We start from the raw sequence: 16,858 nt of genomic DNA on the forward strand, positions 1-16,858 counted from the left end.
ACCCATTAGTCCATGCATTGCTGCTAAGGCCATAATCCTGTCGCAAGTACAAACCAACTCGTGAGTAACGATGGGACTCATCAGCTGATTAAAGTCGACTTCAGGAGAAACCGGTCCGCAGAGACACAAATCAATGGCCCAGTCAATATCACAGCTTAGGCAGTGAAACACAGGCTGGGCACAGGTGAAGTAGGAAAATCGAAACGATAATCCATATGCCGTGCTTAAAATCGCAAGCGGCAGCGTGCCATAATATTCAAGCATCCGGTTGCGAAACAGCGCCAGGAGGGGCTGGGCGGCTCCTTCCACATGTGGGGCATCCATATTTAAGGAAGCAAACAACCACTAGAACGGCTGCCGCTAGTGCAAGTAAAACCGGGAATCCACCAAACAAACTCGAAAAAATGGAATGGAAGAAAGCAGGGATGACTCCAAAGATTTTTTCAAATGAAGTTACAAGACCACTGCTAACAGTTTTAAAAAAATGTGCCAGCCCAGTTGTGGAGGACGCGTTAAAGATAGAATGTACCATCTCGCTGAAATGCAACGGTAAATCAGTATTTAAAAGGGCCTGAACCTTAGTCCGTGTATTAGCTATGTGAAGAACGAAAGTCTCCCTAGCCGAACTCAAGGCCACTTCTTTCTGGGACAATAGAGCCCTTATTCTGCTCATGCCGTTGAACTCTGCTGTCAAGGTTGAGATGCGTGGCAAGATGGAAACATCCCTATTTTCATGTGTGGGTGGGTACAGAACATTTCTGCAGCAAACTACACGCTCCGTTACGGTTACCACATAAACAACACCTCTAATTAACCCGCAACAATCTTCATTATTTAAAAGTAAATAACTTCCGTTTCCCAGCAAGGTAAAAGTCGGGGTGATTGCAGGAACTGGAGTCCCTTTTAAAACACAGGCTAAGTTTGGCCGGGCTTGGTTACAAGAACCGTGCAATTGTATATGCCTACACATTAGCGAGTGGTCTGGTGTCTCTGTACACTCCTCCCCATTCAGATAAACCTCCTGTCCGTCTGTCAAACATCGATAAGTGAAAGGAAGGGACCAGACTTCATGTAGAAAAGCACTACCTAAGGGCTCATAGCGACCTATGGCAACATATCTCATACAATTTTTAAATTTATATAAAGCAAAAGGTAACGTTATCAAACCGTGGATAAGCCACGTTGCAGCGTTGGCCTCTGCCACAGAAAAAGGCAAGGACTCCAATCTCTCAATATGTAACATAGAAAATGAAGCATCTCGCATGGAAAGCAAGCGCTACTTGTCAGTCAAATTAAAGGGGGCAAAGAGAGAAGAAACATTCATGTAGTTCCATGGCACCTTGCCAGATTTAAGCGTTTGAAGGGTCCATGCAAATTGCATGATAGAACGTAATTGATTCTGACCATGGTACAACACAGACACTTCATCATGCACAATATCCACTACTGAAGACACAATATTATCTAAAGTGTAAATGCGGGAAGAAAGCATGTTAATACTATTATCTACCACAGCAAGCACTTTTTCTAGATTGGCTTGATCTATAGCTCTAAGGCGTGTCGCTGCCTCAATCTGTGATGTCTTCCAGATTTCATTGTAAACAGCATATATCCATCTTTTTGATCTACCACTAGCCGGGCCTTTGATGAAATCATTCAAATCTACATCATCATTTAACTTTGCAAGATTTAATTTAACTGCAGACAATTTAGAATGTTTCAGCCAACTTTGACATAATTTGCCCACAGAGTAAGTAGTGACAGAATGTTCAGTTTCAAAACGTGGATCAGGTCTGACCTGTGTAAAGCCATCAGATAAACCCAGAAAACGGTGCTGGCATGAATCAGCACTTCTGTGCCACATCAGCCAACCTTTTGGATCCATACTGGATATATTAAAGGATGAATTCAGCAATAGGCTCTGTAAGTCCCTAATCGAAAACTGAGTATAATTACTCCAGCCAGAATATTCTTCTAACTCAGGGATGGTTGGAGAATTAAATTTTTTAGAAATAGCCAATCCAAAGCATGTCGTCTGTGAAATAGAAGAATTCAAAAACAACATTTGATTCGGGATGAGACAAGCACGGTGCAAAGCCTCAGTGCCTTGTACCTGCCAGCTTTTAGAACCCCAAACAGATTTCAAGTCAATAGTTTCCTTCCATAATTCATAGCCGCCAACAGCCAGCTGATCAAGAAAGGACTTCGAGTACAATAATTTGGTATCGGTAAGTCTAACCTTGGACATAGGCTTCTGTGTCATTTTGAAATAAAAGGACTCGGGATTAGACTGATTGAAGTCAGTAAAATAAGTGTACTTTTTCAAAAAAGTACTTGAACTGCCTTGTTTAGGAGCTGGGCAATGCTCCCATTGTGTATAATTTACAGTATTCCTTCTGGATGTTGTTTTATGCAAGAAGTGATTGCCAAAATGTTGAAAGCAAAACAAATCACCATAATTAGCAGATTCTAAGTACAAATCTTCCGCATCAAAGGCAGCATAGTATTTCAAATCAGAAAACAAAGACTCTACGGCCTGAACATCCCAATCATCAGAACGTATGTTTTGTTTCACAACATCCCCCATGTTAACTCTAAGCACATTAGGGACATTAACAACTTCGGTAGGGCCATGAATTTGAAACCTAACGGCATCCCACACTATCCCATCAAGGACAGGCCAAGCAGTGATGTTAACCAATGTCAAGTCTCTTTTCAATCTGTGTGCAGAATGCGATGAGGAAAGGGGGGCTAAAGTTCCATTCAGATGTCGAATACATGTTCTCTCCTCGACATAGTGTCCATTCATAATCCTGAAAAAATAAAACACAAACCCAATCGACATAAAAAGATAAATTGAAAAAAGCACCAGCCAAATATATGTCCAAGGGGGAATTAAAAAATGTTTTTTAAATAAGCTGGCATAAACTGCAAAACGTGAGGGTTCTCTCAAAGCATTGGAAACAGTGTCAAATGAAAATCTGGATTCTGTGGCCAAACGTGCTTGCAGGTCAGGTATGGACAAGTCAGTAGGGTAAGTGTAGTCTATTTCATCATGGTCAGTACCGGGTAATGTACTTAACAAAGGACTCGAAATTGCAGGTAATTCGATGGCCACTTCAGTTTCATGATTAGAAGCAGTGGGCAAAACTGAATTTCTCACAATGGAAGGACAGGAAACAGCCGGTGTCATGCTAAGAAGAATCGGCCACTCTGTGTATCTTGACATTGTCAATAGAGATAAACCTGTTTTCCTTACGACCAGGAAGTGGTGGTAAAATGACTGTTCTTGTGCCATTCACACCAAGCACTGGAACCGGAGCTCGATAGGATGGACCAAACTCTTTCTTGTTATCGATCTTCTCACGAACCAGTTCTCCAACTTGGGGTAGCCAGCCGACTACCGGGATCTGCAACGCAACATCCGATGTGGAGGGCAAATGTTCCTTTGCAAGACTGTCTCTGATCTTTTGTAGATCCTGTAAAACATTGCAATGTTCATCTACGTCAAAGGGTGTGGCGCGAGCCACGCAGTCTAGACCGTCAAGGTCAGGGACGTACATCGTGATGCCAAAGAGCATTTCGCATGGGGTCCGCCCACCCAGAGACCTTCTAGGGAGATTATTAAGAGCACGCTGCACGCCATAGAGGTGGGCTAGCCAGTTTCTGCCAGTGCCTATAACTCGAGCTGTCAAAGATTGCTTTAAATCACGGTTCATTCACTCCACTAAACTATTACCCTCAGGTCTGTAGGGAGACGAAAACTTGACTTGGACCCCCATCGAATTCATGGCATCCTTATACGCCTTAGAGGCGAAAGCCAGACCCTGGTCCGAATGGAAGGTACCACAGGCAAAAATCCCTACAAAGATACGCAAATCTCTAATGACAGTACGTGAATCAGCGCTGCTATGGGGCCAGACCCACACAAAGCGTGTGCATGAATCAACTGCAACTAAGATGTACTTATACGCAGTATCAGAGGAAAAAGGACCGCAGTGATCTAAATAAACACAACCTAGTGGTTTATTAGAAATGTACAACTGTGTCTGTGGCAGACGCGCAGCAGTCGAATTCTTAATCTGCTGGCAAACGTCACAAAGAGGACATAATCACGCGTCTGTTTGTACAGTCCCCACCACCAGAAACGTTGTTGTAATAGAGTCACAGTGGCCGAGACGCCCGCATGCGCAGACGCCACACCTTCATGTGCCGCTGTAATCAAGTCAGCCCTGCGATCCGAGTTGGGAATCAAATGTTCTCCAACATCAGGAATTTTCACAAAAGGAACCTTTTCGGGACTTAAGTGGTATGTGTACTTCGAAGGGAACCCCGTAGGATGTTTACCTCCCTTCTCAGTGGCAGCAACAGCCGCCAAGATGTCACTATCAATCTTACTTTCGGACCGTGTAACTGCTGCAACTAAGTATGTAGACACCGCTGATTTTGCCGCTTCATCAGCAAGCGAGTTACCGACAGCGTGGACTCCAACACGCTGATGGCCGAGAGTATGAATTACAAAAACGAGCGGCAACGTAGCCTTAAGCTCCGCCACTCAAACCCAGATCATCTTGTGTTTTATCGTGCTACCCTTGGAATCACGAAAATCATTCTGAATCCAAAAGAACAAGTTTTCATTGTAAGACTGGACACAGTAGTAAGAATCACTTACAATAAGAGAAGTAACACTAGGATCAGCGTACTCCAACGCTAGTAAGAGAGCACGAAGCTCTGCCAAGTGTGCGGTGCAATCCCCCAGAGGCAGCGTGTGCACTTCCCTGGATATGAACGCATCGTTCACCATGGCACCGACCACAATTCCGCAAGCGGAAACGTAGGCATGTTTTGAGCCATGCGCAACCTGCGCTGAACCATCAGTGTAAATGATGCAATGGAAGTCCTCCAAAGGTCGCATAGCTAGAGGAGCAGGATGAACGAATTCATATTGCAAGTACTCTTGCGACCGTAATGAGGCGTCAAAATTAAACGTGACATATGCGGACATCAAGGACGCAGCCCACTGAATCCACCGAGGGTGCAAAGCTTTTGAATTTGGTACACTGGCTTTCGTAACTGCCTCCAAATGAGGACAGGGTGTAACAACCAACATGCGTTTCCCCTGTGACAGAGCTCGTTCTTTAAGAATCGCCATCTGCACAGCTGTTAAAACCTTTTCCACAGTGGGAAACCGCATTTCAGCCGAAGTGTACAAGTGTGACTTGTAAGCAATAGGTACTGTGTCTCCTTCATTAAAAGTGAGGTACGTGAAACCCACTGTCCCCAGAATTATCCTTATCACCAGGGTGGTGTGGTTATCACAAGTCAGTAAGAACTTAGAAGCGAGCAGATCAGCCTGCAACAACTGCAAGATGGCTGAGTGCTCAGGCAGCCAGCATGATTTTGAAAAAGTTGGTTGCATCAAAGCATACAAAGGCTTGATACGCTGGGCATATTCTGGAACGTATGTCCTCCCAAAATTTAAAAAGCCCAGTAAAGACTGTAATTTTTTCAGTGTTGTAGGAGCGCGCAACTGTGCGCATTTCTCCAAGAAGTGAGGTGCCAAACCTCTACCTTCATTGTTGAGCTCATAGCCCAGGAACAACACTGTGTACTCAGCAATGTGCAACTTTGCAAAGTTAAATTTGTAACCCATGTCTGCAAAGTTACAAATAATTGAATTTACTCGACACAGATGCTCCCAAATTTCGTCGTCTATGCGTGCGGTAAATATACCAGGACTATTCTTATAGCCCATTGGGAGACGCCGGAATTGTTTTTGGACCCCAGCGCATGTAAAACTGGTCCATTGGGAGCTAAAGCTGTCCAATCTGTGGGCATAGAAACCATTGGATATGTCAAGCGTTGTTTTAAAACGCTTACGCACTAGACTATCCACTAGGGCAGAGCTGTGAGTATTCTGTACTGCACAGTTACGGCAATGCGAGTTCAAATGCCGGTAATCCAATACCAAACGATACGATCCGTCACAGTAAAAAGAGGATTATTCATCGGTGACACACACGTTTCAATAACTCCCTGATATTCCAATTGTTCAAGGATTTCCGCGACGGAAGCTTTGGCTTCACGTCGTATAGGATATTGAGGTTGAGGCTGCGGCTGAGACCGCAAAGGAATCTCGTGGCACGGGGACAATTTATCCCAACCACATTGGTTACGGTACAGAGCCGGTGCGAGAGCCCGAGCCCACTCTTCTGCAAAATGCTGCGCATGCTCCTTCGAGACAGTGTTCGCGAAACTGGGGAGGATCACCTCCTCCCCTCGCGGCGCCGCGAGCACAAAAGGTGGAGGCCAGTCAGCCTCTGAAAGCAAAATATCATACGTAGAAGAAAGATTTTCCCAAAATACCCCTTTGATGGTACGTTGTATGTCACCTTCAATTAACAGGACAATTTCATAAAGTCTCTCAGGGGGAGCAAGTCTTGTATCGGCTGTTTCTATTACAATGTAGACATCAGTCGCTGTCACCCTCAGTAGTGGACACAGCGCCTCTCTCACTATGGTAATCTCCGCCGCGCTGTCCAGCAAGGTCAGAGCCCACGTCAGATTCCAAAGCCGCGTTCTCACTATCTGTGGCATATCGATGCGCTGTTAAGGCTGCGACTTTCTTTTTCGCAAACTGCGGTCTTTCTGGAGTAGAATCCTCCTGCTTCGCTGCGCTGTCTGTCTGGTGGGGCTGGCCACGTCCTTGTTGGCCACCTCGTCCCCTCCCACCTCCTCCTCCACCGGTTTTTGGGGCAGATGAGTCCTGAAAGGAACGAGGAGAGCGTTGATCAGAAACCTGAAATCGATCAGGTGATTTAATCATCACGCGATCGCGCAAGTCATAAACTCTCTCTGTCGGCCCAGAAACTTGTGGCGCAGGATAAGAATCCTGAGTCTGCTGTTGTTGCTTCCCCTGTTTCTGTTTCTTAGGCCAATTTTGTTTTTTGGACTTGGGCTGGACATCTGCCTCAGCAGACTGCCCTTGTGGTTGTTTTTTTCTCCTTGATAGCAAAATACTTCAGACCTTTACTTGTGCGACCTATAGTTTTATATGCGGCCACAACTATCTTCGCCAACTGTCGGGGTTTTTCGGCATCGGGTAGAGCAGCCAAAGCATTCGACACCTGAAAGTTCACCGCATCTCCCTTTATATTGGAGAGGATGAGATCGCTAACAATCTCAAAAGAACCACACAGGCGCATACCCAATTCAACCACTGCTTCCGGTCCGTGATCATCCTGAACACGTTTAACGATCGTAGGCAGTACGGACATAGATGGGGTGCCGAAACAACTCGCATAAACAGCCGCAAAAGTTTTCCCCCAGCTTTCACAGTCAACGAGTTCAGGAGTTAAATCCTTAGGTAAAGTAATCGTCAACATTCTATGTTTATCAGTAGGAGTAGAATTCGGAAACACAGCCTCCAGTTGGTCAAATTTCTCGGCAAGCCAGAAAGGGAATTCATCTTTATCCTCGGGGGGCTTACCAAAAACCGAATTGACCATAACCGGATTGAGCTTTAAACCGCCATGTTCCGTTTGAACAGCCGGACCACCCCGGGGGACCACCCGGGAGGTGTCGACCTACGTATTGCACTAATGCACGAATCACGGCAATCGAAACAACATGTAGTCTGCGAATATCCGCTAGGGGACAAGCGCCGTGATTCGGGTGCGGGGTGAATCCACCCAATGCAGGCCAATTTGTGCCTGGAATGGACAAAGGACCCAACCTCGCAGCGGACAAAGAGTGGGGTAGGGCGCCATCAAACCAAACGCGATGCTGCCAATGATCAATAGGTATTTCCAGTGCCCTGTACGGTGTATATGCAGCCGGCACAGGTGAGGGTGTGTAGGTGTGGAACACACCAGAATTTGCGTCTATCGCCGGAAACGTTACCCACGAATAAAACAGTTCGAAAGGGTACGCCGGATCAGCACACACCACTAAGATCACAGCTAAGCCATCCACAGGGACCTGGTAGGTCTGTAAATGGTTGTGCACCGCAATGCGACTATGCTGCGGGATGTTCACAGCCTGCGCCATGATCACACCGGAACTACTGAAAAACAAAGGAAACTTTGTAGCACAACTGGGTAGTAATTCAAAGAAACCGTTTTAGATAAATTCAAGCTTGAAAACACCTATTTCAAAAATAGGTAGGTTTTTCCGACACCACCGTTTTCCGGAAACGATAGTGAAGGGGTTAAGGTTTGAATGATATACTACACGAGTGTCATGATATAAGACCACCAACGTATGGGCGCCATGTAGCAGGGTTTCTGTTCTCCCACAGAACTGTGCACAGAGGATTGGAACCTCGGCGAATTAGGGTGACCCAAAACTCACCTCAGTACCCAACAAACCTCTTACCGAGCTAGCCACAGTGTCTCATTGGTCATAACAAACTCCCAATGTTTAGACAAACCAGAACATGAACTTACAATACCTCTGGTTACGTGGAACACATGAGCACTCTTTCGTTATACAATCATTTCAAACCAGAACATGGAGTAAATGAGGACACGTGCACTTTTGAAATATTTATTTACTAATGCCGTTTTCTCAGACGCAGTATCTTAGATAATACAAGGAAACATATTATCAGAAGCAAAGTTATCAGCATAGTTACTAGTCCACAGAAAGCAAACAGTGACAGCATGTTAACATGATGTAATGAATAAGAGTTAACAACACTTATTTCTCACCCTCCCTAACTCACATATTATATTAATAGCTAAGAAGGTCTCTTTGGGTTTTAACAGGGCGGGCCCATACCTCAGGATCTTAGAATGAAGAGATCACATCAGCATACACCAGCTCTCTCTGCATGCGAACAGCATCAAGTGTGTATCTGTGCTCCAAGCAAAGCAATATAAAACCCGCCTAAAGCCCAAAGTTGGCAGAAGCCGCCCTTATGTTATGTCTATGAAGGTGCGGAGATCAGACCTCATAACAATTCTGTATCGTGTTGCTCCTGAAGCTTCAGCACTCTCTGTACAGAAATAGTTTATTAAGCAAAGCCGATATCAGAGCAATAACATATTATTCTCATGTAAACCGCAACAGGCTACTAGGTTGAAAGCTAAATCAACAACTAAGTGTCGTGTGCAGAAGCAGCAAAAGGAAAAATGGCGTTTAAACATTTAATAAGCCTATGCTAACTTAACATATTATAAAGATAAACAGTAGCTATATGACAGTACCCCTACCCGAGGTCCCGCACAGTGACTGCATTTAAATATTAAGTGCTAGATGAGGAAAGAGAGATATAGAGGCAGTAGAGGGTGAAGAAGAGAGAGCAAAAACTCCTGCTTAATGATCTGGGTGCGACATCTACTATCCTCCCTAGTGTGAAAAGAATATTTAACAAATGTTCTCCCCCTTCTCGTTTATTTTTTTTTCTATTTTATTTTACTTTATAGCAGACTTTTCTATCTAGTAAGGGAACTTATAAACTTAAAAGCCTGTGTCTGTTTATCCAGAAGGCCTTTTTTCCTTCCCCAGGGTCAGCAATAACTCATCCGCCGCCTGAACTGTACGAATATTAAACATCTTATTATTGTACATTATTTTCAGCGCGGCGGGGAAACCCAGCTGAACTGTCGCTCCCAACTTCCTGAAAGCATCCACCCTCCTGCCAAATTCCCACTGCTTCTCCAAAGTGACCCTTGATTAGTTGTACCTTATCTGGAAGTTAAAACCTTTCCCTGTCGGAGACTTTTGCTTTAGTGCTAGATTTAGAATATGTTCCTTAAGAGAGTATGTATGAGAATTCACAAGGATCTTTCTCGGTTTAGTCCTTTGTGGATTGCGCCTAAAAGGGTCTCTATGGATCCGCTGGATGTCCGTAGCCAACTTTTCAATAGATTGATCTAGGCACAGTGCCTGTTTTAAGAGGGAGATAACAAAATGCTTGATATCTGAGCCCTCACTAGGATGCGGATATTACTGCGTCTTGCGTTGTTCTCCAGCGTCTCCATCCTCTCAGCCAGAGCAAGGTCCTCCTTTTTAAGCTTTGTTATGTCTTCTTTTGCCTGGTCCAAATGCAAAGATAACTCAGACACTGTCTCTTCCAGAGCTTCTGTTCTCGAAGTTAAACCATCAATCTTATTATCCAGGGATTCACAATAGTTCCTGATCTCTCTCTGGTTGGCCGTGGACTCATCAAACCCCTTTTTTATGTCTGAAGATTGAGTAGCAAACATTAATTGCAGGGAAGCTATCGTGATGCCAGTGACCGCGATATTACTGCCCTCTGTAGTAGTGATAGGGGAGATATTGGTAGCACCTAGCTGAGTACCCCCAAGCACCTCCTGCGCCCCTTGTATCCCCTCCTGCTGATCTTTTGGCTCTAATTCAGCGCCACTCCCAATAGAAACAGGAGTAGCACCCTCATCGATACCGCTGGATTCACCAGATAAGGAAGGTGGTAAAGTAGGTGTTGGGGGCGATAGGTCTACCTGTGAGGCTGGCAGCAGGTAAGTATTGTCCAAGGTGGAAGTTAAGAAAGCTTCACACCCTAATGCCGCAGAGGGGTCCTCCGACGCCAATTCCATGGAAGGAACTGATGAGAAACTAGGCGTCAGCAGGACGGGAGAATCTAACTGCGCTGGTGTATTGTATGAATTTTTAGACCCCAATGTAGAGAGGGTGCGATCTTCAGTAAGGTCTAATATCTGTGGCATGACCTTGAAGTAAGAGCGCAACGAGGGCGTAATCCTAGAACCAGAATTGAGCACTGATTTGAGATTCTTAACCGCCTTGTTGCCCTTCTTTGCCCGTTTTGCTTTTACCTCTGTTGATAGATATGACGAGGTTTTTTCTTTAATTAAGCAGGTCTGCGGGGGCACAGTACTATTTTGAGGGGCTACCCCAGGCTCTGGGTCCGTGGAAATTGAAGCGGCAAGCCCAGCCGAAGCTACATGTAAAATGCCTGGCTTCAAAAAAACTCTTTCCTCTTTTTTTTTGTATACGCGCCTACCTTAGCACCGAGATCCCTGGTTAGCTATGGCTGTAAGCGCTGATGTAGGTAAGGATATGGCTGACAACAACTCTGGGACCGCGCTATCACTCTCCCCACACGCCCCCTGTGCACCACCAGCAACACCAGCATCCGCCACTATCTGACCCCCCTTCACCTTCCCCTTCACCTCTGCCGTTACCACAGCCTCCTCCGTTGCCTCCGTTGCTGCTAAATTGCTTGCACCGTCCCGATAAACAAGGATGCCAGCACAAGAGTCCCGTAAAAGACTCCAAAGCTTCCTGCCTCACCGGACCTCGAGGGCGGCCAAAGACCACAACCACAGACCCGACGGGGCAGATGGCGGTGTCGGGAGACTGGAGACTGCCGAGTGGGAACGTTGTGCCACCCCCGGGATGAGACACATGGAAAATGAAAACAGACTTCCGTCCGTCCCGAGATGAGAAGGTAAGCCAGGCGAAGAACGCTTTTTTATTAATTGCACAGTTCTTCGGTGCTTCGGTTTTTTCAGTTTTCCCAAATTGCTTCCCCCTTCTCAAAAAAACCCGAAATAGCCGGCTCTTAAGGCATTTTACTCCATGAAAGAAGCAGCCGCTAGCAGGAGCTCGGAAGCGGAGTACCGCGGCAGCCTAGCCTGCTGCCGCCATGTTTCTCCCCTCAGCCTATAGCACTTATTGATTGACTTAGTTGATCTTGTAATGAGTGCAAGGGAGGGCAATCCCAGCAATCTCCTGTGCAGTGCTGCATATCCTAGTAACGGTAGGGGTGGTTTATTGGCTTTGTGCATCATTACTCTATGTAGAGTTTAGTCACACCTGCCTGTCATGTTTGGCATTGGAAGGCACAATTGGAAGAGCCAATGACTGGCTCTTGCTAGGCTTCATTGTGTTTCAATAATTCCCTTCCTCCTTGCATGAGCTAAGTACGGCTCTTGCGGGTGATGTGTATGTTACATTCATGACCCTCACTGATTCCCAGGGCTGACTACTGTTAGAATTGGAGGTCTCTGGTTGGCGCAAGTTTTCACTTGGGACAAGCAGGGACCCTCTCCTCTAAGTCAGGGCGAAGGATGACCCCTTAGAATTACCCTTGCTCACCCTCTAGGTGCGTGGCGTGAGCAGCCAAGGCTATTTTTCAGGCGTTGTTGAGTTAAGCATTTGTAATAACACACACAGTAAAAGTACCAATCCCCCCACAAATGGACACCAGGCTGTGGATATATAAAAATACGTTCTCTTTATGTAAAAATATATATGCAGGTAAGACTTATCACAAGACCAATAATACCGTTTTTAGATTAGGCCACAAGATTGTAAATGGGCAAGCTTTTCTTAGTTATAGTTCAAAAAGATTTCTTTTGAATTCACTCCCAAAACAGTTCTCTCAGTTCCAGTTATTTTGCTTAGAAAGGATAATGCCCCAATTCTTAGTGTGCAAGGTTGATAATCCTTCAAAAATACTTCTTGGGCAGTTTCTAGGAACTTCAGACCAGTCTTAGGCCTTCTGTGCGCTTCGTAGCGCTTTCGCTCGCTCCCCTCGATGAAATAGACCCTGACCCTACCGCGGCTCACGCATCGGGCGTGAGCAAGCCTACGCCGCGTACGGCCCTTCCCAGTGGCTCGGGACGTAGCGAGGACAGAGCTTGGTGCGAGCCGGGCTCAACTGTGCGGCTTGTACTGCGGGAGAGTTCCGATGAGCCGGGCGCCTGTTAGGGGGCTAGGGGCCCAGGATTGGAGGACGGAAGTAATGCGCTTGACTCCCACTCACCCGTGAGGTCTCTGGTGGGAGCGTAGACTTCCTCCTCCGGCCCTCTGATGCGCACAGCTCTGATGACGGGGAAATGACACGTTGCGGGCCCCGAGCCCGTTACAGGAGTCTTAGAGAGCGTGGCGGTTTCCTTGGGGTTGAGCGAGTCGTGCACGGGCATTGCGACTCGTTCCTTGAAGAGGTGCCTTTGGATCTGTCACGTCAGCGGATGCGGGCACACAGGCAGGCGCGGCCCTCGACCCCCAGTATGACGGTACGGGGGTCTCCACAAAGGGGGCGGCGCAGCCTGCAAACGCTCTGGGATAGTGAAGTGGGGACAACAGGGCACGGTCCGTGCGAGCTGCAGTTCCGGCGGGGATCACGATCTCCAGAGAAATTCTGGCGGGAGGGGCGAGAGCGCTTCAGCGCGCTCCTAATGACAGGCTGGGGCAGAGGAGCAGGCAGCCTGACCCGGGGGCAGAGAGCGACTCCAAACTGAGCGAGGCTCTCACGGGTAAAGGGCAGGCGAGCTCCCGAGTGCCACAGCCCTAGGAGGGGGCGATGAGGGGCGCAGTCTTACTCTGGCGGGAGGCTCAGACGGCTCGAGGTTTCAAAGACGAGCAAAGGCACCAAGAACCCACTAGTCCTGGGGTTCAGGTCAGGGGAGAAAGTTTCTAGCACAATTCTGCAAAGTCTTTTTCATCAAGTCTTCTCCTCTCCTTCCTCAGCAAGGCAAGCAGCAGGCCAGTCCTTCCAACGTCTTCTTCTCCTTCTAGTTGGGCAGAGGTTCTTTGTGGGAAACAGGATTCTGATTTACAAGGAGCAGGGCTCCTACTTTTATACAGCATTTTCTTTGTTCTCACAGACCAGGGGGGGCATTTGCATAACTCCTTTCAGTCTCTGAGTACTTTGTTGGGTGTACTCTGGCTTCTGCTTTCAGTGTGAGGGGCAGGCACATCAGACGCTCCACAGGAGGTGGAGCCAACATTGTGTGGACAGGGGCAGCCAGGAGTACCTTGTTGACAGTGCTTCACCCTTCCTGGGCCAGGTGCCGGCTGAGTCATCAGTCGCTCCCCAGGGGGCGGAGCCAGCATTGTGATGGCAGAGCACAGCCCTATTCAGAGTCCAGGGGCACTCCCACCTCCCACCAAGGTGTAATCTTTGCATTCACCACCTGTCATCCCCCAACCCTGTCACTCACATAACCCAGACAGTCAGATACACATCCAAGCAGAGGCGGGCTGAAATGGTTAGGCAAGCAAATGCTAACTTTCTAAAAGTAGCATTTGCAAACACGGGATATTAAAATAAACTTTACTAAAAGAAGTATTTTATTATTCTGAGTTCAGGCATACTAACTTTATTTTCTACCATGTACCCTGAGCCTGCTGGGATTATAGAGTGTAATAATTCTAGCAGCCCATCTTGGCCTAAGAGAACAGGTAGCCTTACAATAGTGAAAAACAAATGTGGCTGTAATTCACTATTAGGACATGCCACACACATCAGAGCATGTCCTACCCATCAGAGCATGTCCTACCTTACACTTACAATGCACCCTGTCCTTGGGCCTACCATAGGGGTGACTAATATGAAGTTAAGGGAAGGTTTAGGGGCTGGCAAGTGTGTGCACTTGCCCGGCCAGCATGACAGTACCAGACTGCAAACAGGTTCTGCAATGGCAGACCCTAGACACATTTTAAAAGGCTGCTTCTGTGGGTGGCGTAACCAGCGCTGCAGGCCCACTAGCAGCGTTGGCATTTACAAGCCCTGGCACTCCTGGTGCACTTTACTGGGGACTGACAGTAAATCCAATGAACCAATCAGGAACATCAATCACATTTATACTTTACATAGGGAGCACTTGCACTGCGGCACGGATTGGCCGTGGCGCAGTGCCCTGAGCAGCGGACACCAGCAAAAACATCTGAGGCACATCAGCAAAAAGTGGAAGGGAAACTCACGCCAAGGTGCCAGTTCTAACATGTGTCTCCTCCAGCTGAAATGTGGGAAGAACTACCCTTCTCCAGGGAGTTCCTCATCACTAAGGTAGAAAAACCTGGACAGACCGTCAGCTTTGGCGTGATCTGTGCCAGGGCGATGTTCCACCGTGAAGTCCATACCCTGTAGGGAGATGGACCACCTCAACAGTTTTGGGTTCTCACCCCTCATTTGCATCAACCTTCTGAGGGGCCTGTGGTCTGTCTGGACCCGGAAGTGAGACCCAAACAAGTAGGGTCTTAGCTTCTTCAGCGCCCAGACCACAGCAAATGCTTCTCGCTCTATTGCACTCCACCTACGTTCCCGGGCAAGTAAGCTCCTACTGATGAAGGCTACAGGTTGTCCCAGCCCTCCTCAGTCATCTGTGAGAGAACAGCCCCTACACCATGCTCTGAAGCGTCTGTTTGCACTAGAAATTCCTTAGAGAAATCAGGAGCCAAGAGCACTGGTGCCGTGCACATGTCAGTTTTCAGGGTGTCACAAGCCTTCTGACAGGTGTCAGTCCAGATCACATTCTTGGGCTGCTTCTTGGAAGTCAGCTCTTTCAAGTGGGTCACAATAGTGCCATAGCCCTTGACAAACCTACTGTAGTACCCAGTGAGCCACAGGAAGGCTCTCACTGCAGTCTGGGTCTTGGGGGGTTCCCAAGCCAGGATGGTCTCAATTTTGGCATATAAGGGTGCCACCTTGCCACTCCCCACTTGGTGTCCCAAGTACACCACTGAACCCTGCCCAATCTGGCACTTGATTGCCTTGATTGTGAGGCCTGCTTTGCGCAGTGCCATCAACACTTCCCAGAGGTGTCGCAGGTGTTCTGGCCAGGTGCCACTGAACACTGCGATGTCATCCAGGTAGGCGGCACTGAACTCATCCAGCCCAACTAACACCTGGTTGACCAATCTTTGAAAGGTGGCAGGGGCATTCTTCATTCCAAATGGCATAACCCGGAACTGGAAATGCCCATCTGGTGTAGAGAATGCTGACCTCTCTTTGGCCCCATCGGTCAAGGCGATCTGCCAGTACCCAGACGTTAAACCAAACGTGCTGAGGAACCGGGCAGCCCCTAGCCGATCAATGAGCTCATCAGCTCTGGTGATAGGGTGCGCGTCAGTCTTCGTGACTGAATGGAGCCCTCTGTAGTCCACACAGAACCGGAGTTCCGGTGTGGCTCCCGGCGCAGCAGCCTTTGGGACCAAGACCACGGGGCTGGACCAAGGACTGCTGGAGGACTCAACCACCCTAAGAGCAAGCATTTTGGAGACCTCCTCCTTGATGCAGGCTCTGACCCTGTCAGTTACTCTGTAGGCCTTATGCCTCACAGGTAAGCTGTCTCCCGTGTCCACGTCATGAACGCACCAATCTGTGACACCAGGAACCAGGGAGAACAGATCTGGAAGCTGCCCCAGCAATTGGCGGCAGTCTTCCTGTTGCTCAGGCGTCAGGGTGGGTGAGAGGTTAACTCCATCCACTGACCCATCTTTCTCAGAGGCTACCAAGAGGCCAGGAAGAGGCTCAGACTCCTCCTCCATTCCATCATCAGTTGCCAACAACATGCCCTCTTTGGACCTCTCCAAGTGGGGCTTAAGGCGGTTAACATGTAGGATCCTCAAAGGGTTCCTGGGAGACTGCATGTCCACCAAGTAGGTTACAGGACTTTTGCACTCCACAACCTCAAATTGACCTGTCCACTTATCCTGAAGTGCACAAGGCTCCACTGGGGCCAAGACCCACACCTTTTGTCCAGGTTGAACCTCCTCCAGAGTGGCATTCTGGTCGTACCACCGCTTCATCTCTTCCTGGCTGGCTTCCAGATTTGCCTCAGCAAGTTGCCTGAAGCGCCTGGTCTGGTTCCTGAAGGCCAGCATGTAACTGTATACATTCCTGGAGGTTTCCTGGGAGATTGCTCCCAGCCTTCCTTTACCAAACTCAGAGGTCCTCTCATGGGGTGACCATACAGCAGTTCAAAGGGTCTGAACCCTAGGGACTTCTGTGGCACCTCACGGTATGCAAAGAGAAGGCATGGCAAGATGACGTCCCACTTATGCCTCATCTGACCTTCCAGGCCCATGATCATGCCTTTTAGGGTTCGGTTGAATCTCTCAACCAACCCCTGTCCTTGGGGAA

This window comes from Lissotriton helveticus, chromosome 5_1 (genome assembly GCF_964261635.1).
Source record: "Lissotriton helveticus chromosome 5_1, aLisHel1.1, whole genome shotgun sequence".
In the NCBI taxonomy this organism is placed as follows: Eukaryota; Metazoa; Chordata; class Amphibia; order Caudata; family Salamandridae; genus Lissotriton; species Lissotriton helveticus.